Raw genomic sequence first — 22,456 nt, 5'->3', positions numbered from 1 at the left:
AGAAAAATAGCCAAAGAAGTGGGTATAATTCCCATCCCTGTACCCTGTTCCCATCCTCCATCCTTTTCATCCCATTCCCACTCATCTCCTGTGGATAGTAAATCCCACTAGTTTCTGGTTTACCCTGATTGTGTTTCTTTTTGCACAAATAAACAACACTGTATTTTTCATTCCTACTTCTTTTTTTACACAAAGTATAGCATACTATAGATACACTCTTGCACTTTGCTTTTCTTTGCACTATTTGCTTTACAATACATCCTGAAAATGTATATACTTATAAAAGTAAAATGTATATACTTATAAAAACCTTTTAGTGGTAAAATATAATACAGGAAATACATAAAACATACATTCATTTTTTAAGAATAATTATATAAGCACCACACAGCTTCAGAAATAGACATTGTCAGGGGCATCTGGGTGGCTCAGTCGGTTAAACATCCCACTCTTGATTTCGGCTCAGGTCATGATCTCACGGCCCGAGTTTGAGCCCTGCATTGGGCTATGCGCTGACAGCTCAGAGCCTGGAGCCTGCTTTGAATTCTGTGTCTCCCTCTCTCTCTGCCTGTCCCCTGTTCTCTCTCTCTCTCTCTCTCTCTCTCTCTCTCTCTCTCAAGAAAAATAAATAAACATTAAAAAAAAAGAAACAGGCATTGTCAGCATCCTAGAAGTCCTCTGGGTGACTTTTGCCAATCATGGCTCCTTCTCTCTCATCCTGAATGTTATGGTATTTACTTCCTTGCTTTTCTTTTTTCTTTATTTATTGACACATAATCGGCATACAATTTCTTTGCTTTTCTTTACAGTTAACCACCTTAGTTTCATTTTGCCTTTATTCGAAGATAACACACACACACACACACACACACACACACACACACAAAAGCGCACAAAAATTATGGACAACTTGATGAGTTTTCACGAAGTGAATATACCCAAGTCAAGAAACAGATCATGCCCCCAGAATCCCCAACTGTGTCTCCTCCCAGTCACTTTCTACCTCAAGGTGGGCAACTACTCTGACTTCTAAGAACATGGTTTACTTTTGCTCTTTACATAAGTGGAAAGCTAATAGACGGTAGCTTTTTTTACTTAATTATGTTTGTGAGATTTATCCAGTCCGTTGTATGAAGATAGTTCATTCTTATTGCCGAATAGCATCTCATTGTATGAATACATCACAATTAAAAAAAAATCTGTTTCACTGGCATTGTTGGAAACTTGAGTTGTGTATACATAGCTTGTAAAAGAAAGAAAAACAAACTGAAGACCACGGCCCCATAGGTGAGACAGACAAATGAGGCAGAGTTCCAGAACAAGTTCTTTATGAGAACTATACATGTGGAGTTATGGATAGATGGACTTTGAGATGTTGGAGGTAAGTTTTGAAGGATGAGAATATAGGATCTCTCTAAGAAGATATAGGGAGAGAGACAGAGACAGAAAGAGACAGGGAGCTTCGGGGCAGAGGGAGAGCATGGTGAGGATCTGGGAACCAGTAACATCTGGGAAAGGCTGAGTCAGAGGGGGCTGCATTTAGAGGTGGAAGGGAGAACCAAGGTAGCAGAGTAGATTGGTAAGGCAAAGGATATGTCACAAAAGTCCTAGGGTGCTAGGTTAAGAAGATGAGACTTTATCCCTTAGGGGATTGGAATGCTACTGAAAGATTGTTTTCTCTCCTCCTCATTCATTTTTTCTCTTTATTTTTATAGCAGGGGCATCATATGGCCTATTTTACAGTTTAGAAGGGTCTCTCTGGCCATGGCAGGAATGATGGATTGGAAGGGGAAGAGCAGGAGGCAACGAGACATATTGGTGGTTAAGAGTGAAAGTTCTGGAGTCAGGCTTCCAAATTTTGTCCAGCCCAGTTCTCTCTCCTGATCTCCAGACTCTCATGTCCAATTTACCACTCAACATGTCCACTTGAATGTCTGCTAGGTATTCTGAAACTCAACACAAGCAACAATGAACTCTTGACCTTACCCCTAAAACCAGCTCCTCTTGCAGTCTTGTTCTTATCACATTGGCAATTTCATCATTTTGGTTGCTCAGGCCACATTCTTAGAGTTATTCTTTACTCTTTTCTCTTCCACACCCCACATCCAATCCATCCTGAAGTCTACTAACCTATTCATTTGCATTTCCTAGATTTCATGTAAATGGAATCATACAATATGTTTGCTTCTTTTTTTTTTGTCTGTCTTCTTTCACTCAGCATAATTAGTTTGAGATTCATCCTTGAGGTTGCGTGTGTCAATAGTTCATTCCTTTTAGTGCTGAGTAGTATTGCATTGTATTTATATACAACAATTTCTTTATCCATTCACCCGTTGATAGGCATTTAGGTCATTTCCACTTTTTGTCTATTACAAATAAAGCTGCTATGAAGATTTGTGCACACGTCTTTGTATGGACATATGCTTTCATTTCTCCTGGGTAAATACATAGGAATGAGCGTATAGTAGATGTATGTTTAATTTTGTGAGAAACAGTTAAACTGTTTTCCAAAGGTTGTACCATTTCATTCCCATCAGCTGTGTATGGGACTTCCAGTTCCTTCATATCCTTGCCAAAACTTGCTATGGTCAGTCTTAAATTTTTAACCATTTCAATAAGTGCATAGTAGCACGTTATCATGGTTTTGATTTGCATTTCCCTAATGACCAATGATGTTTAGCATTTTTTCATGTGTGTATTTGTCATCTGTACATTTCTTTAATGAAGTGTCTATTCAGATCTTTTGCCCATTTAAAAAAAATGTGCTGTTTGATTTCTTATTATTGAGTTTTTCAGAGTTTTTGTATATACTCTGGGTACAAATTCTTTATTACATATATATTTTGCAAAAATTTTTCTCCCAGTCTGTGGCTTGCCTTTGAATTTCATAACAGTCTCTTTTTGAAGAAAAATTTCTAGTTTTGATAAAGTCCAACTTATCAATACTTATTTTATAACCATACATTTTGAGTCCTAGTTAGGAAATATTTACTAAGCCAAAGGTGACTAAGATTTCCTTCTATGTTTTCTTTAATAAATTCTTAGTTTTTTGTTTTACATTTATATGATCCATTTTTGTATATGTTGTGAGGTAACTCTCAAAGTTCTTTTTTTTTTTTTTTTTTTTTTTTGCATATGGCTGTCCAATGGTTCCAGCACCATTTGTTGAAAATGTTATTCTTCCCCTCATTGAATTGCATTTATACTTTTGTGGAAAATTAATTAAACATATATATGAGCCTGTTTCTTGACTCTCTTTTTCACTGATCTTTACACCAATACCACATTGTCTTGATTACTGTAGTTTGAAATCAGGTAGTGTAAGTCCTCTAACTTTGTTCTTTAAAAACATTTTTTGGCTATCCTAGATCCTTTACATTTTCATATGAATTTTATAATTGGTTTGTCAATTTATGTATCTTAGCAATATTGAGTCTTCCAGTCTGTGAACATAGGATATCTTTCCATTTATTTAGATCTTCTTTAATTACTCTTAGTAATGTTTTGTAATTTTTGGTGTATAAGCCTTGCACATTTTTGGTCAAATTTATCTCTAAGTACTGTATATATTGTAATGCTATTTTAAATGGTATTTTTATTTCAAATTCCAATTGTTAATTGCTAGTATATAGACATGTAGTTGATTTTCAATATTGAGGTTTTATCCTGCAAAGTTGCTAAATTCATTTGGAAGAGATTGTGTGTGTGTGTGTGTGTGTGTGTGTGTGTGTAGATTTCTCAGGATTTTCTATGGACAGAACTGTTATATGACAAAAGGACAGCTTTACTTTTTTTCTTTACAATCTGGACGCATTTCTTTTTCTTCCCATACTTCAAGGGCTAGAGCCTCCAGTACAATGTTGAACAGAAGTGGAGTCAGACATTTTTGCCTTGTTGTTGATCTCAAAGAGAAGGCATTCAGTCTTTCCACCATAGAGTATGATATTAGCTGTAGATTTTTTGAAGATGCTCGCATCACTAATTATCAGGGAGATGCAAATCAACATCACAATATCATCCCACATCTGTTAGGATTTCTGTTATTAGAAAAGACAAAGGATAACACATGCTGGTGAGGATGGGGAGAAAAAGGAACCCTTGTTGGTGGGAATGTAAACTGGTGGAATGCAACCACTATGGAGGTCTCTCAAGAAATGAAAAATAGAAATACCATATGATTCAACAACCACACTTCTGGGTATATAGCCAAAGGAAATGAAACCACTATTTCAAAAAGATATCTGTCCTCCCATGTTCATTGCAGTATTATTCACAATAGCCAAAGCATGGAAACAACCAAAGTAATATTCCAGCAGATGAATGGGTAAAGAAAATGTGGTGTGTGTGTGTGTGTGTGTGTGTGTGTGTGTTATATGTATATATGTTATGCATAAAAATATATACACATATACGTATGTATGTATACAAGTATACACAAATGTTATATATTTACATATGTGTATATATATGCATATATCACATACATACACACACAAAGGAATATTATTCACCCTTTAAAAAGAAGGAAATGTTGCCATTTGTAACAGCATGGGTGAACTTGAAGGGCATTATGCATGATATCACTTATATGTGGAATCTAAAAAAAAATTGACCTTACAGAAACAGTAGAATGGTGGTTTCCAGGGACTAAGGAATGGGGAAAAAAGGAAGAGGCTGGTAAAAGGGTACAAACTTTCAGTTATAAGATGAATAAGGTCTGAGGATGTAATGTGTTACATGGTGACTACTATACTTGATAATACAGCATTATATAATTGAAATGTGCTAAGAGAGTGAAACTTAAATGTTCTCACCAAAAAACCCAAAAAAACAAAAACAAAAACACCAAACAGGTTAGTAAGTGAGGCAATGAAAATGGTGGTGGGAATACTTTCACAATGCAAACATATCAAATCATGATGTTGTACATTTTATTTTTTCCTGCTATTTTTATTTTTTAAATTATTACTTATTTTTAATTCAAGTATAATGAACATACAGTGTTATATTAGTTTCAAGTGTACAATGTAATGATTCAAGAATTCTATACATTACTCAGTGCTCATCACAGTAAGTGCGCTCTTAATCCCTTTTGCCTATTTCACCCATCCCCCCACCCATCTCCCCACAATTTCATTTGTCAATAATACCTCAATAAAGTGGAAGAATTTTTTCTGTTGCCCCTTTTTATTTCTTCCTCGACACAATATTGAGAAGTGTTATTTTGCTTCAAAATATTTGTGTATTTCCCAAATACCTTTTAAAAATTTATCTCCAATTTAATTCCATTGCATTGAGAGAGAATACTTTATATGATTTCAATATTTTAAGTTTACAGAGATTTGTTTTATGGTCCACCATATGGTTGTATTAGTTTCTTAAGGCTGCCATAACAAATTACCACAAACTTGATAGCTTTAAACAATAGAAATTTATTCTCTCACATTCTGGAGAGCAGAAGTCTGAAATCAAGATGTAGGCAGGGTTGGTTCCTTGTAGAGACTCTGAGGGATAATCTGTTCCATGCCTCTTTTCACCAGCTTCTGGTGGCTTCCAGCAATCCTTGACATTCCTTGGCTTATAGATGCATCACTCCAGTCTCTGCCTCTGTCTTCACATTGCCTTCCTATCTGAGTCTCAAATCTCCCTTTGCCTTTCTTTTATAAGAACACCTGTCATTGGATTTAGGGCCCAACCTAACTGCCCTGGCTAGAGCCTCTAGTCAGTTTAGCTTGTTGCTCTCATGGAGCTACCAGCCTCCTCTTAATCGCTTACCAGCAGGATCTCCATAGTCTCAGAGTATACTTGAGTTTGAACTTCTCCAAATTCTGTTTCAAATAAAGTTACTTCCTTTGAGGATAACTTGGAGTTCTCCCATAGGAACTGCCTCTCTCCCTGGACAAAATCTCTGAGCCACTGCTCCAGGCACTGGGTAAGGGTTGTAACTTCTGCCTTTCCCAACTGAAACTTCTTCTCATGTGTGGGCTGGGGCAAAGGCTATAGAGGCTTTAGTATTTGGGACCTGTTGTGCCTGAGATAAGTTTTCCACTCTATGAGTGGGGGCTAGATGGAGGACGGGAACATCAGAACTTTCAGATGCTTTCACCAGGAATTTGGCCTCTGCAACTTGGAGAGGGAGTGGATGAGAAATCCTGGTGTCCTGCCCCTTCCAGTGAGATCCTGTATCCTTTGATTGGGAGCTGAATGGAGAGGGATCTCCAATTTTTTTGGCCACATCCTCCCAAAGTGGACCCTCCCTATAGCTGAGTTGGGGTGGAGGATGGAGTGGGTCATGGCTCAAGGGCCACAGACTCTCACTGTGAGATTTAATAGATTTTCTTGAATAAACGTTTCCTTATTTGTTGTATTCTTTTAGGACAATTTCTGGAAACTTTAAATGTTTTGGTTGTAAAACAATAATTTTTACTAGTTTCTTTGCTGGTGAACAGGTCCACAGAGTTCTTTGTGTTGCCATTCCGGAAGTGGAATCCCCTGAGTGGCCCACCCTTTTTCCTTTAACCTATTTGTATCATTACGTTCAAATTCAAATTGGGTTTCTTTCAGGCAGTATATAATTGGGTCTTGCGCTTTTATTTAACCCTACAACCATTGTCTTTTAATGGAGTCATTTAGACCCTTTATATTTAATATGATTATTGATATGTCTATGTTTACATATTCCATATTGTTATTTGTTTTCTATTTGGCCCATCTGTTCTCCATCCCCAGTATCCTCTTTTTATGCTTTGTTTTATATTAGTGTAGTAGGTTTTTTAAAATGTAAATGTTAATTGTTAACATACAGTATAATATTGGTTTCAGGATTAATTGGTTTCAGGAATTAATTCAGTAATTCATCACTTATATCCAACAGCCAGCACTCATCACAAGTGCCCTCCTTAATACCCATCACCCAACTAGCCCATATCCCACCAACCTCCCCCAATCAACCATCAGTTTGTTCTCTTGTTAAGGGTCTCTTGTGGTTTGTTTCCCTCTCTTTTTTCTCCTTCTCCCATATGTTCATCTGTCTGTTCCTAAAATTCCACGTGAGTGAAGTCATATTGTATTTGTCTTTCTTGACTTATTTCACTTATCAAAATACACTCTAGCTCCATCCATGTTATTGCAAATGGCAAGATTTCATTCTTTTTGGTGGCTGAGTAATATTCCATTGTCTATATATGCCATTTTTTCTTTATCCATTCATCAGTCGATGGCCATTTGGGCTCTCTCCATAGTTTGGCTATTGTTGATTCCACTTCATTTTTAACAAAGCCTTTTTCCCCCCTAATGTGTGCATTTTGAAAGTTTTTAAAAATTATTTTAAAATATTTATTTATTTATTTATTTTGAGAGAGAGAGAATGGGGGAGGGACAGAGGGAGGGGGAGAGACAGAATCCAAATCAGGCTTTACACTGTCAGCACAGAGCCTGATGGGGGGCTCTATCTCATGAACCATGAGGTCATGACCTGAGCCGAAGTCAAGAATCAGATACTTAACCGACTGAGCCAACCAGGTGCCCCTGAAGGTTAAAAAAAAATCTCATTATGTCTTCAAGTTTACTAATCTTTTCTTCTGAAATCTGCTTTTAATCTTAAGAGATGTAATTTTCATCTCAGACCATGTACTTTTGATCTCTAGCAGTTCCATTTGAGTCTTTTAAAAATAACTCTATGTCTCCTATTAACAGGCTCACTCTTTCTTCTATCTTCTTCAACCCATGGAATACATTTATAATAGCTGTTTTAATGTCTACAACTGTTAACTTTATCACCTGTGTTATTTCTGGATCTCTTTCTATTGATTGATTTTTATCCTCATTATTGGTTGCATTTTCTACTTCTGTGCATGCCTAATAGTTTTTTTTAAAAATTTAATGTTTATTTATTTTTTTGAGAGATTGAGAGAGAGAGAGAGAGAGAGAGAGACAGAGACAGAGACAGAGACAGAGTTTGAGCCGGGGACGGGCAGATAGAGAGGGAGACACAGAATCTCAAGCAGGCTCCAGGCTCTGAGCTGTCAGCACAGAGCCCAACACGAGGCTCAAACTCACGGACAGTGATACCATGACCTGAGCTGAAGTAGAAGGCTTAACCGACTGAGCTGCCCAGGCGCCCCACCCCCCCAATAGTTTTTTATTGGATGCCAGACACTGTGAATTTTACCTGTGGGGTTCTGGATTTTATAATAACAGTAATAATTCCTTTAAGTGATTTTGAGCTTTGTGCTGGGATGCAGATAAGTTACCTGGAAACCGTTTTATCCTTTTAAGGCTCGCTTTTAAGCATTATTATATGTGACCAGAACAGCCTTTAGTCCATGGTAAATTTTCCCAACTACTGAGGTAATAACTAGCTGTGAGATCTACCCAACCCCTGCATATTTTGAGGTTTTCTCACCTCTGGCAGGTGAGAAGATGAACTATTTCCATCCCTCTGTGAACTCTGGGGTTGCTCCACACATTCTTTTTTGGTGGTACTTTTCCCTTGCTTGGGCAATTTCCTCACACATATGCACTGATCAGAATTCAGCTGGAGACTCTAGGGGAGCCCTATGCAGATCTCCAGAGCGTGCGCTCTCTCTCTCTCTCTCTCTCTCTCTCTCTCTCTCTCTCTCCTCTCTGCAGTTCTCTCACCCTCCACGCAGCTCTCTTTTCTCTGGTCCTCTAATCTCGGAATTTTCCTTGTCTTGGCCTCCCTGAATTCTCAACTGCTTCCTCAACTCTGGGGAGACCATGGGCCTCTGTTTTGGGTTTCCTCTCCCTGCACTGATGCCTGAAAACCCTCTCCAGGCAGTAAGATGGGGGAAATTATACTACTCACCTCATTTCCCCCCTTCTGTCAGGTATCAGTGACCTGAACTGCCTGTTGTACCAGATCCAAGAATTGTCTGTTCCAGTTTTTTTAGTTATTTTAAGTGGGAGGATAAATCCAGGCCTGTTTCTCCATCATGGCCAGATCCAAATCCTAAGTCAGTCTTAAAAAAAAAAAAATTACTTATTTATTCTTGAGATGGAGGTGGGGGGGGGGGCAGAGAGAGAGGGAGACAGAGAATGCCAAGCAGGCTTTGTGCTATAAGCGCAGAGCCCAACGTGGGGCTCAAATGCACAAACGCTGAGATCATGACCTGAGCCAAAATTAAGAGTCAGGCGCCTAGCTGACTGAGCCACCCAGGTGCCCCCGAATCCTAAGTCAGTCTTGAACTAATCCTTGAATGCTGTGTTAATAGGATCGGCTGTCTTTCTCATATGACATGTGTGTGTCCTGTGATGAAGAGGTTCAAGGAAGCTCCCAGAGTTCTGTCAGTGTAAGGGTGTAACAGTTGTTGCTATCCTAACAATTACCACTATTTATGATAATGAGGATGTTACAGAACTGTGTGTAAAGCATGAGGCATGTGGGCACCATTAAAGAACATCTGCTACTAGAGGCAGAAAGGAATACTGTTTTAGGTCAATACACCTAGAGTCACAAGGTGCAGGCTTTGCTGTGGACTAGCAAGGGGATCTAACCCGTTGGTATAGCAAGGGGATCTAACCCCTTGGTACTTAAGTTTCCTCATCAACTGCTCTACTAACAGAATCGGGGTGAATGTGGGCTACTGCACCCACTCAAAGGGGAGAGTGCCAGGAAGGAGGCTGTGAATGTTCAGCTGGGTCCAGAGGCAGAGAGTCCATAGAACACGGGGCCTCAGCATGTCCCACTCAGCAGTGCAGGGAGAGGTGCATGTTGCTTGCATCATCCCTGGACATATCCTGCAAGTGGCTAAGAAATCCCTGGAAAACAAGCCCACGGGACATGTACAGGGAGGAGTGACTCACTGAGATTGAGAGTACTCTGGATATCTAGTCTTTCCACTTCATGTTGTGGGGACCATATTTGTTTCAGGGTCTTTGCTCAGCTTTGGCTACTTTTATAATGCCAGCAGCTACTGCTGTCACTGACACTGCTGTGGAATAAGGCACAGCCAGGGGTTATGGGCAGGAGCTCTGGGGCCAGACATACCTGGGAGTGGGTGCTGGTATCTCCCCTCCTGGCTCTGGTGAGCTTCAGTAAGATAGTTAGCTGATACATAGTATAAGTTACTCATCTGTAAAACAGTGATTAATAATAATAACCACCTCCCAAAGATGTTATGGCTATTAACGGAGTTAACTGATGGTTAAAACAGGGCATCTGTGGAAACAATACTGACAAAAACAATAATGATCCTGGTTAATGTTTATCACAAATTTATTCTGCATCAGGCGCTATGAAAACTCCTGCTAGGGTCATCTCATTTGCTTTTCACTACAACCTATGAGGATTGACACTATTTCACGGTGGAGAAGACTGAAGCACAGAGACAGTAAGGGAAAATCCCCAGTCACACAGCTGATATGAAGAGAACAAGCTGAGATTGGCACTCAGGAAAACACCAGAACCCAAATTCCTGACCACTGCTGGGGATGGGGTATGGCATGGAGTGGTCCATTCCAGAGGGGCCTCGGCTGGGGCTGAAAACTCAGAGAAGGAATCAGAGAGGGCTGCTGTGGGCAGTGAATACTGGGAACACACACGAAGAGGGCAAAGGGGCCAGAAGGAAGGCAAGTGATGATGCCCTCCAGATGGTGGGAATCAAAAACTCCTAAGAAGTGCTCCAGTGGCTGTCCTTATGGGCTTTGGCCTCTGCTTGGGCTGTCCAGCAGCCTTGGGGCACAGCTGGCCAGAGGCCAAATCCCATGAGGACAGCCACTGGAGCACTCCTGCGATCATGCTCCCCCAGTCCCCCCGAGGGTCCCTTCTCTGTGCTCACAGACCCAGACCTGCACAGTGTCATCCCACCTCCTGATGGGACACTCATCCCAGCTCCTCTTCTCAGAAAACCTTCCCTTTACCTCCAGCCCTGGGGGACTGCCCTGGATCCCCAGTCCAGGGCTGGAGTTTCACCTGAATCCTGGAGAATTTTCTGTTCCTCCCTAACAGGGACATGATTACAGACCCTTACATGGTGGCAGGAAGACCTCTGTCCTGCACAATGTTGTGCGTTTGCAGGGAGCAGGAAAGGCTCTGGGTGGGTCCTCTGAGGTAGAACTGGGGTGCTGGTTGACAGGACAAAAACAGGAGGGACAGGGTGTAACTGAGGCCCAAGACTAGGGCTGGAGGAGGGGGCTAAAGAGGCTCCTGGGGGAGAAGGGGACACCTGGTGGCTGGCAAGGGGAGTAGAGAGATTTCAGCAGAGGGAAGGGGTGAAGCAGCTGCCACCAGGAGAGGGGGTTTAGGGAAAGGACAGGGATGATCAGAGGGATTTAAGGGGGTTGCCAGAGGCAGTGATACAGTATCCCTCTCTCCGGGATACAGTATCCCACAGTGGGCGCGGAGAGATGGCAGAGATGACAGGATCCACGACCTCCATTTGTGGATCTGGGATTCACCTTAACACCCCGTGGGGCAGGATGCAGAAGTCGCTATGATCAGAGGTGACCAGGGTGGGTCAGACGATGGTCATTCCCAGGATCCAGACATGAGATGTCTCTCAGAATCCTTCAGTCTAAGAGACCTCCGCATCCCTGGGGTGAACCTGCCTTCCTGATGACGTGGTGGTGACTGCAGACAGCGAGGGCCGCAAGAGCCCAGGCCTCTCCCCCATAGGGTGGACTGAACAGAGACTCACTGTCACGGCCCACACAGCAGCCCTGAGCTGAAGATTTGTGGCTCTGTGTCACAGGGTGCAGCCTGTAGTCTCTGTGAGTGAGTGTGTGAGGCCTCTGAGCTGAAAGGGAGCTATTACCTCAACTAGGAATCCTCTCAGCTGGCTGGAGTCTAGTTGTCACATGTGACATCTCTGAGCTGTTTGTGGTTGGGGTCTAGGATGAGAGGCCTCTGAATGATTTGTGAGCCTCTATCCCAGGGTATGAGGTCTCTGAACTATTTGGGGGAGTCTTTGTCCAGAGGGGTGGGTCTCTGAAATGTTCATGTATCTGCATCTGAGAATGATTTTGAGAGGAAGGCAGGATGCACCTTACTCTCACAGGGCTTAGCACTAGGCCTGAGATTTCACATTTGCTGTGCTTTCCCCCATGCCTGCCCTGCTAGGGATGAGGGCTTAGGGCCCCCATCCTCAGGGAGGGCCTTTCCTCAGCCATACACAGCCCCTAGGAGCCCATGGTAACAATACAGATCAAAGGAATATCTGTTTAGCATTACTCCCATCCTTGCTAGGGGCCAACCACTGTGACAAACCTATGGACATGTACTAACTCAGCTGATCTGCCCAATCCTCAAGGAGAAGGTCGCTATTTGCAGGTGAGGAGCCTGAGGCCCAGCAAGGGAGGCCAATCTAAGCTCCTGAGGAGGGAGGAACTGGATGTAACTTAAGCTTTTTGAAGGAGGCAGGGAGACGTCGGCACAGCAAGGCCAGGTAGGAGGTGACCAGGAAGGGGGAAAGCTGAGGTTAGTGCATGGCCACAAGGACCCTGTAACTGACTCACTTTCAGGATGTCTGTCCCTCGCTGGCGCTCACTCACATGCCCCGTTCCCGGGCACAATACTTGATGCACAAACGTAGAGGTGGTGGTAGAAGGGTAGACAGGTGAGGGAAGCACCTCAAATGCACCAATTTTCACAAAGCCTCAAGCAAACCTAGAGATTCCTGCCTCCACTTCCCTCCTTGCAGCATTTTTGGGCACTGAGATCGGAAGGAGGGCAGTCAAGGTCATGAGGGGGTGTGGGCAACCCTGTGTACAGCATAAGCCTCCCCATACCTGAAATGTGTCCTTGTCCTTATAGGCAGAGGGTCCTGATGCATGTCAAAGCAGTGGGACTGAGACCAAGACCACAGGCTGCTGAGGTATTTCCTAGATACCCCTGGGGAGGGGCGTCTTTTCCTCTGGAGAGACAGGCACATCATCCAGTAGCAGAGCTGGGAGCCCATAGGTGGGTACTAATTCAGTGGGGACAGTGGTGCTGCCAGATGGTCTCTCTGTCTCAGTCTCTCTAATGCTATCTTCCTTTCTGTCTTCTCTGTGCCTGAAACTTTGTCTCTGTTGCCCACCCACGTGGGTGGGACCTCACTCACCCAAGAGGACCCTTGCTTGGGCTCTCCTGAGGCTATCATCCTTTGACATGGATACTCATGGGGAACTGTTAGGGGGTTGCTCACGAGTCTATGGAACTGTCCAAGAAGGCATGTTCAGCTGCAGATGGGTAGAAAAAAGGTTCTCCCTTAGGGCAAGCAAGGAGCTGATCCCCATGTATTGGGTGGCCTGGGCCTCTGGCCTCTGAAAGGGGGCTTCTGAAATAGGGGCTTCTCTGCTAAAAAACCAACCGACCGACCGACCGACCAACCAACCAACCAACCAACCAACAAAAAGCCTCCATGGCTCAAACACGATAGTCAAACTCCTCACCATGGCCCTGAAGGTGCTTCACTATCTGGCCCCCATTACCTCTCTCACCTTGTCTCCTACCTCTCTCCCTCAACCATACTTAGCCAGCCACAGTGGCCTCCTCACTGTACCTCATACACCCTGCTCTGAGTTCCACTCCTGCGTTTTTCTACTGGCTCCTACCTCTGTCTGGGATTGTTTTCTAGCAGATATTCATCTCCAGGTGTCTGCTCAAGGATCACATTCTTTGAAAGACCTTCCTTGACCTGATTCTAAAAATTGTCCCCCTCTATTTCATTATTCCGATTTAATTTTAATCGCAATTGCCAAATTACTTACATTTTTGTGCTGTATGATCCCAATAGAATGTAAGCTCCATGAGAGCAAGGGGTTTTTTGTTGTTGTTGTTTCCACGCGGTCGTATTCCTAACACCCATAATAGTGCCTGACACATAATTTGGAGGGAATTAATGAATGAATGAGAGAATGAATAAGTAAGTACAAGGCTGTGGTGAGATGCATAACTACACAGGCCAAAGGATTCTCCTAGGGAACATGTTCACGGGTGACAGGATGCTGACAAAGTCCGCAGTCTTTATATCACTTTCTCAGTGTCCTTGGGGCCCCTGGAAGATGGCTCTTTCCCTAACAGAAACAAATGACTTATTACTGACAGTCAATCACAAAGGCCTGACACACAGCAGACCTCTAACACCATCCCCGTGCTCTACCCCTCCTGCCCCTGTTCCCCCACTAGACCTAGTTTGCATTGCCCACGGAGGCATAAGCCAGCACAACGCCTACCACATTAAAAAAAAAAAAAAAAATCACTTTTAACGCTCCCTATTACACTGGCGGCCACCGGAGAGAGGTAAATTTCAGCTCAGGAAGACTTTCTCCCGAGTCCACCACTGCAGCAAGCTGGGGTTTACACCCTGGCTTTGCCCTCCCTCCCTTTGGGACCAGCCTGGAATGGTCCGTGGGCATCTGCATCGACCAGCCATTCCAGGTACGCGCCACTAAGGGGCGCGCGAGCTGGAACGGTAAGCGTCACTGGACACACCTCTCAGGGCCACAGAGGCAGGACCGTCCACTCCGGGAGGTACCACTAGAGAGGGGACTCCGATTTTGGAATAATCCATTGTGTATGTGACAGTACTAAGGGTCTGCTTATACAGCGTGTGGCATCAGCCACAGGTCGCAGCGGAGGCGCTAATGGCGCCGCCAGGTCCTTCCCCACTCGCTCCACTCCATTCTTCCTGCCCATGTGAGCCTATGTGAACACCGGGTCTCAGGCCGCTTTATTCAGTTGCACTTCGCCGACTCCACCCCTCCGTTTCTACATGGTTACGTCCAGCTGGGCAGCAACGAGGTGAGAGATTGGCTCTCCGATATATAGGGGGCGAGGTCAGAGGCTTTCTGGGTGATGATTGGTCCGGGAGAGAGTGTGCTAGAGTAAGCCCTTCCCGGGGCGCAAAATGGCTCCGGAAAAACTCCCTACTCCCCGCCCCTGTCTTCGTCTACCCAGTTCCCATTGGCTATCTAGCGGGGTCAGGCACAACGAGGGCAGGAGCTCTGGGCGAGGGGTGTGTGTGTGTGTGTGTGTGTTTGTGTGGGTGTGGGTGTGGGTGTGGGTGTGTTTGTTTGTGTGTGTGGCTTTTCAGAGGGCACGGTTTTTCTCCGAGTTGAACTACTCACCGACTGACTGCCCCGAGGGGCTGAAGATGCTGCCCCAGTCGGTGGCGAGGTTCGGCGCAACAGCTCTCTTGTAGCCAGAGTCTGGCACTGGACGCGCGCCGTGACTGTGCAACTGTCTTCACGTGAGCTCTTTCAGTCTTGTTCAGCCCTAACTCGGTCACAAGCCTAGTCGGGCGCATTTGGCACGGCGCCATCAATTAAGTCCAGGGCGAGGTCTGTGCGCTTGTTTGGCGTCCCTGCCTGGGAAGTAGAGTGTGTCAAGCAGTTTGGGGATGTGTGTGGCTAGAGAGGACATCACAGGCACAGTTTGAGTATATTTGATCTTTCTGAGCCTTTTAGGAGATTGTGAGTGAATGGGATATTTTATCTGAGTGGATTTTGTACGGCACGGGATAAGGACTTTAGGCCGTGCGTGTCTGTATATCTGGGGGTGCATTTTCTGAGCTTTTTGCGCATTTATGTCCGTGGGGTTGAGATCTGTGTGGGCGTCTGCACCCCAGGTGTGAGGTCTCTGAGCTGTTTGTGATTCTGTTTCAAGTTGTGATATCTCTGAGCTGCGTGGGGTGGGGGGTATTATCTTAAGGTGTAAAGGATCTGTGCTGTTTGGGAGTGCAAGGTGTGGGTTCTCTGAAATGTCTGGGGACTTTAAAGATAAAGGTTATGTGATGTTTCTGAGTTATTTGGGCTTCTGTCTTTCCCTTTTTATTTTGAGGTCCTTGTAATAGCTTGGGAGGTGTCTGCAGGGTTTGGGAGTCTTCTCTAGGATGTGAGGTCTCTGAGCAGATTTAATTTGTTTCCTGGAGTGAACACGTTGATCTGTTGCGGGGGGGGGGGGCAGGAGTTGTTTCAGTGTGTATGGTCTCTGTTGTTTTTTTTGTATTCTGTGACTCAAGTTGCAAGCTCTTTGTGCAGAGATTTTTGGAATCTTTTTTAGGGTGTGTTCAGGGATCTGTTTTTGGTGTCCCTGGGTATCTGAGCTGTTTGGGGTCTGTGTCTGAGAAGTAAAATCTTTTATCTTTGTGGTTGTGAGGTCTCTTTCCAGGAACTGAGGGGTTTGGAAGCTGGCAGATATGATTCCAAAGCCCGGACCCCCAAATCCTGGTTGTGTGTCATCAGGAAAGTCATTTGTTTCCTGAGGATTAAATATGTGTCAGCATCAATAAAATGGGGCCAGTGCGTGTCTTGGAGGGTACCTGTGCAACTTAGAAGTGTGTGTAAAGGTCCTGACTCCCAGCCATCCTTCCACAAGAATTTTCTGATCACCGGCTGTGTGCCTGAGTACTTTCCTTGGAAGTTGGAAGTACAACACAGGATAAAACTGACAAAGTGTCTTATTCCTTAGAGTTAGCCAGTAAATGTATTGAGTGTCAGAGGATGTCAAGTGCTACATAGAAAGAGAAGGCGGGTTGGAGGAAGGAGTATGTGGGGATCATGTTGGTATTTATGCTGGGTGATGAGGGAATGACTCCCTCAGAAGGTAATGACTGAGCAGATTCCTGAGGAAGTGAAGGAGCAGGCCGTGGAACTACCTGCAATTGTTAGAACATTACAGGCAGAAGGTACAGCAGGTGCAACAGTACTGAGGGGAAATCCACTGAGTGTGTTCCTGGATATCAAGGAGTCCTGTAATGCTGGCAAAAGCCCTCAAAACTGGTTTGACACATAGAGCGCAGTGAAAGGTGTCTGGTGTTGCTGTCTCTATTTTTCCCACAACCTGTGAGGGAGGTGGTCTTCATCCCCATTTTATAAAGGACCCGAGGCTCCAAGAAGTGCCCAGAATCTTCTCTCCTGTTTACACCTGAAATTGCTAAGAGGAGTGAAATCTTGTGCTTCATCATGAAAGACTTGAGACATGAGAGGCTTGAGTGTCAGAGCTGCAGGGCCCACACCATCCAGTTTGGATGTCAGCCAGCCAGCAGATATAAGCGATAATATGGGAATCATGCCCCTCATTACATTTCTACACTTGATGGAGGTCCGGACTGAGAAAGAAATGGGGCAGAGAAGAGAGGCAGGAAGGGGAAGCTGGAGAGCAATGAGAAAAAAAAAAAAAAAAAAAAAAAACCAACACACTGGCTTCATGATGTTGCCTGGATTTGCCCCAATTCCCTTTAATTAATTGATTGTATTGAGATATATTCACCTCTCCCCCTCCCTTTTCTTTCCCTTCCCTTCCCTCCTGTTGTGCCTGAGCAGTTCAGCCCTAAAGCCATTAGGTGCTACAGAGCAAGGCAAGTGTGTGCATGTAGGGGCATCCCACACTTGGAGTCAGAGCCCAGGCACAGTGAGAAGGGCATCCATACATAGGGGCAGACTGCATTGGGGACAGAGCCCAAGGTAGTAAGGAGGATGTCCCTGGGGGTTGGATGGGGAGAAGGCTAACTGGCTCAAGGGTTCAAACTTCAGTGGAGTGTGGAGGTCAAGGTCAGGGATTGGTTCAGCAGAGCATGTGAGGGTGGGCCTCTGTGTGCAACTGGGATGCCTTATATACTTTAGGATTCGTCAACTCACTAAATGTGGAAGACCCGACTCTCACTTTTGGAAGAGGAGATTTCAAATACAGAAAGGAAGAAAACAAATTCTGAGGTGTTCTATTGGGATTGGAGGTCTCCATGTGAACTCATGCTTTATGATATGTATGTGTGCGTATGTGCATATGTTGATAGATACAGATGTACATATGTATGTGTGTGTGTTTGAATGTGTACATACATGTATTCCAAACTTTCTGGAAACAGCAACATCCCAATAGTAATAAGTACACCTAGCCCCGACGTCCTGGCTTCTAAATATTATTCTGCATTCAGTGATGGGTTCCCAGGCTGGGAGAGCGAAAGGACAAATGAGCCTGGCTCAACTTGTGGTACCAATCATAAAGGACAGTTCAAGGAAACTTGTGGTACCAACAATAAGGGACAGTTCAAAGACTGATTTGGTGATGTCAGAAGGACACAGAAAATAGCCTGAAGGGGCTCCCACTGGACATTCTGGGGATGATTTTATTTTTTCAGCTTTAATGAGATACTATTGATATATAACATAAGTAAGCTTAAGGTATACACGGTGATGATATATATATATATATATATATATATATATATATATATATATATAAATTGTGTGTGTGTGTGTGTGTGTGTGAGATCCCCATAACTTACTCTTCTTATGGCTGGAAATTTGTACCCAAGACCACCGTTTTCCCCAACCCCTGGCAAACACCATTCTAATCTCTATTTCTATGAGTTTGGCTTTTTAAATTTCCACATATGTGAGAACATACAGTATTTGTCTTTCTCTGTCTTCTTTCAGTGTAAAGCATTCAGGGTCCATCCATTTAGTTGCAAAAGTCAGGATTTTCTTTTTATGGCCAATTAATATTCCATTGTGTATTTATAGCACATTTTCTTGATCCATTCATCCCTCCATGGACACTTACATTGTTTCCATATCTTGGCTGTTGCTGCACAGTAAATCATAAAATCGGTGTTACTCCTCCAATTTTGTTTTTCATTTTCAAAATTATTTGACTATTCTAGTTCCTTTACCTTTCCACATAAACTTCATAATCAGTCTATATGTCCAAAAAGTCCTACTGGGATTTTTTATTGGAATTGTATTAAAATGTTGCATTCCTTTGAGGCCTATTGACGCCTACATTATTTTGATTTGATCAACCCAAGAACACAGTATGTGTCTCCATTCATTTAGGTCTTATATTTCTTTCCTCAGCTTTTTGTGGTTTTGAGCATATACATCCTGTGTATGTTTCGATAGACTGGAACGGGGGAAGCGATTGTAAATGGTACCTGCGGGTGGTTTCTGTATTTTGTCTTGTTATGTAATTGTTCATTGCTAGCATGCAGAAAGTTGCTTGATTTTTTTGTGTTCAGCTTCTATGCTGTGACAACATTGAATTCACGTATTGGTTCTAGGAGGTTTTTTTCTGTAATTTCATGGGATTTTCTACATACATAATCATGTCATTGTGAATTGGAAGTTTTATTTCCTCCTTCCTGACCTTTCTTTTTTCTTTCCCTACTGGAGTGACTAGGACTTCTAGCAAAATACTGACTAACAGAGGGGAGAGTGGATATCGTAGCCTCATTCCTGGTCTTAGGGAGAAAGCATGTAGTCTTTCCTCATTAAGCAGGATGGAGGGTGTAGGTATTTTTGTAAGATGCTCTGTATTGTGGAGTTGTTTCTAGAGAAAGTATTGTAAGTCCTGGAGGGTGAACGGGGCAATAGCTGAAACGTCAGCAATGTTCTGGTCTCAAGGCTGTCAAACGTGGTAGCATTATGAGCTACAGAGCCCCATGATCCCCCAGAGGACAGTTAAGATACAAAACCTGCTGTAATTCCCTGACACTCCTTAAAACTTCACGTACTCCTGCATGCCTTCACGTAGCCACCAAATGTATGTCTGGTTAATGTCTAAAGGTCCATTGTGCTCTCTATCCATGCTTTGATATTCTTTGATCCTCTATCTAATGAAATATGAAATAAGGGCTATATGCAGTCTGCTGCTCTCTCACAGAGGCAGCCCTGCACACCCGCTCGGTCTGGTGTCTGAGAACTTCTTCAGTGCGTGGCCACACTATATCCAGGTTAGGAAAGTTCCCTTCTGGTTATAGTTTGCTGAATGTTTTTTTATCATGAATGGCTGTTGAATTTGGTCAGATGCTTTCTCTGCATCAATTGATATGATCATGTGGGTCTTTTTTTTTTTTGATACACTAATATGATTTCTTAACTGATTTTTGAATTCTGCACCAGCTTTGTATTTCCAGGGTAAATCCAACTTGCTCATGTTGTATTATTCTTTTTATATATTATTGAATGATTTGCTAGTAGTGTCTTCATCTGATTTTGATATCAGGGTAATGCCAGTCTGATGAAATGATTCAAGAAGTGGTCCCTGTCTTCTATTTCTTTGAAGAGGTTGTAGAATTGCTGTTATTTCTTATTATATTTCTACTACTTTTGTAGAATTTTTTGAAATTTAAATTCAAGTTAGTGTATAGTGTAGTAATGGTTTCAGGAGTAGAATTTAGTGATTCATCACTTACATATAACACCCAGTGCTCATCCCAACAAGTGTCCTCCTTAATGCCCATGATGCATTTAAGCTCACTCCCTCCCCCCCCCACACACACACGAAACACCTCTCCAGCAACCTTCCGTTTGTTCTCTGTATTTAAGAATCTCTTATGGTTTGCCTCCCTCTCTGTTTTTATCTTATTTTTGCTTCCCTTCCTCTGTGTTCATCTGTTATGTTTTTTAAATTTGACATAGGGGTGAAATCGTATGGCATTTGTCTTTCTCTGACTGACTTATTTTGCTTAGCATAATACGATCTACTTCCATCCACATTGTTGCAAATGGCAAGATTTCATTCTTTTTAATCCCCGAGTAGTATTCCATTGTATATATATGTACCACTTCTTCTTTATCCATTCATCAGTCAATGGACATATGGGCTTTTCCCATAATTTGGCTGTTGTTGATAGCACACTGTTACTTGTTCTTAAGTGTGTGGTACAGTTTTCCAGAGAAACCGTCTGGGCCTGGAGATTTCTTTCCTGAAAGTTTTTAACAATGATATTTTAGAAATATATGTATGTTTTTCAGATTACCTGGGTGGTGGTTTTTTGTTTGTTTTGGTTTTGTTTCGTTTTGTTTTGTTTGGGTTGAGCTTTAATAGTTTGTGTCTTTCAAGCAATTGTTCTGTTCCATCTCAATTACCAAATGTAAGTGCATAGATTATTTGTTAGAATCCATTCAAATTCTCTGGATTCTGTAACCTATTTCATTCTGGATATTGGTAAGTTGTGTATTTTACTTATCTTTCTTTTTGTGTCAGTCTGGATAGAAATTTATGAATTTTATTGACCTTTTCGAAGAACCAGCTTTTGGTTTCATTGACTATCTCTATTCTTTTCCTGATATTTGCTCTAAATCCTGTTTTTCTTATTTGCTTGCTTTATTTTTATGTCCTGTTTCTAGTTTCTTAAGGTGGAAGCTTTCATTATTAACGTGGGTCTTTTCTTCTTTCTAATACAAACATTTGATGCGGTACATTTAACACTAAGTACTGCTGTAGCTGCATCCTGCAAATTTGGATATGTTGTATTTTCATTTGCATTCAGTTCATCTGATAAAGGGTTAGTATCCAAAATATTTTCTAATTTCCCTTGAGCCTTGCCATTTGCACCATGGGATTATTTAGACATGTATCGTGTAATTTCCTTGTGTTTGGAGATTTTCCTCTTCACGTTTTCTTACATATTGGGATTTTTTTTTCTTTTGCTCAGGCAACATTCTCTGTATGATTTCAACTATTTTATAACTTCTAATGTGTGTTTCGTGACCCAGGATGCAGTCCACCTTGGTGAAACTTCCATATGTGAAGGGTTCTATACTTGTCAGTTATATCCAGGTAGTTCACAGTGTTCAGTTCATCCACATATTGCTAATTTTCCTTCTATTCCTTCTGCATATGACTGAGAGAGTGTTGACTTCTATAACTGTTACTTGTAGATTTGTTCATTTATCCTTCAGTTCTGTCTGACTTGGTTATATATTTCGAAGCTTTGTTATTGGGTGTTGTGCAGAGAAGAGTTAACATAGTAGGCCTGAAACTACTGTGCTTACAAACATCAGCATGTTGGCCCTTATCTTGCATCCGGGAACTTGAATTTCAGAAGGTTTCCCACCATTCCCTACCTGAGCAGGGTGCTTTATTCTTCCTAAACTGTCCAAACAATATGTTTCATGTTAAACATCTATGAAACATCTCAACACATAGACATCTGTGAAAATACCTTTCCTTCTGGGGATCTGAAATCTTGGTCTGTGCTGGGCAGACAGTGCCTACGTGACCAGCCTCCATCCCAAACCTCTGACGCTGTGTTACTCACGAGGTACCCTTGGTAGACAGCATTTCACATGAGTTATCATGATTTGTTGCTGAAGGCACAAATTGCGTGACTCTCCTGGGAAAGGACTCTTGGAAGCTTGCACTGGTTTCCTCCAGATGTTACCCAGGGCACCATTTCCCCTGGGCAATTTTGCTTTCTATCCTTTTGCTGTAATAAATCTTAGCCCTGAGGATGACCTTCACGTCCTCCTGGGGATGCAGCAGAAGCAAGGGTGGTCTTGGGACCTCCGAAACCATGGTGGCAGCCATGGGACTCACTAGCAGGAAAACCCTGACTCACTAAAATATGGTGGAAGACTTTGCGTAAAGAAAGGATGGCACGGTAGAGATGATAAGCTGCTTGTGCCTCAGTGACTATGGATGTGCCCACGATATGAAAGAGCAGCTGAGCTGTTCTGAAAGGTAAATGTTACACACGGAATGCAAAAATAAAAGGTCCAAGTCCAAGAG

The 22,456-nt window shown here is 42.8% G+C and overlaps 1 protein-coding gene across 27 annotated transcripts in view; it reads left to right on the top strand.

Annotated features, from left to right (window-relative positions):
* The first annotated feature begins 14,919 nt into the window (after window positions 1–14,919).
* The window catches only part of LOC105260237 (protein FAM156A/FAM156B-like), a 47,092-nt gene continuing 39,555 nt past the window's right edge, over window positions 14,920–22,456 (top strand). For 10 of the 27 annotated variants that reach the window (XM_045051220.1, XM_045051219.1, XM_045051212.1 and 7 more), the window contains exon 1: window positions 14,950–15,191. The gene's annotated coding sequence lies outside the window, so the exon portion shown is untranslated. Of the gene's footprint in view, window positions 15,192–20,455; window positions 22,409–22,456 lie in introns of those variants that run through there. The other 17 variants (XR_006593323.1, XR_006593320.1, XR_006593319.1 and 14 more) reach the window with 9 other exon arrangements.

Source organism: Felis catus, chromosome X (genome assembly GCF_018350175.1).
Source record: "Felis catus isolate Fca126 chromosome X, F.catus_Fca126_mat1.0, whole genome shotgun sequence".
Taxonomy (NCBI): Eukaryota; Metazoa; Chordata; class Mammalia; order Carnivora; family Felidae; genus Felis; species Felis catus.
The sequence above is the reverse complement of the archived record's forward strand: the minus strand, read 5'-3'. Positions and strand labels throughout refer to the sequence as shown.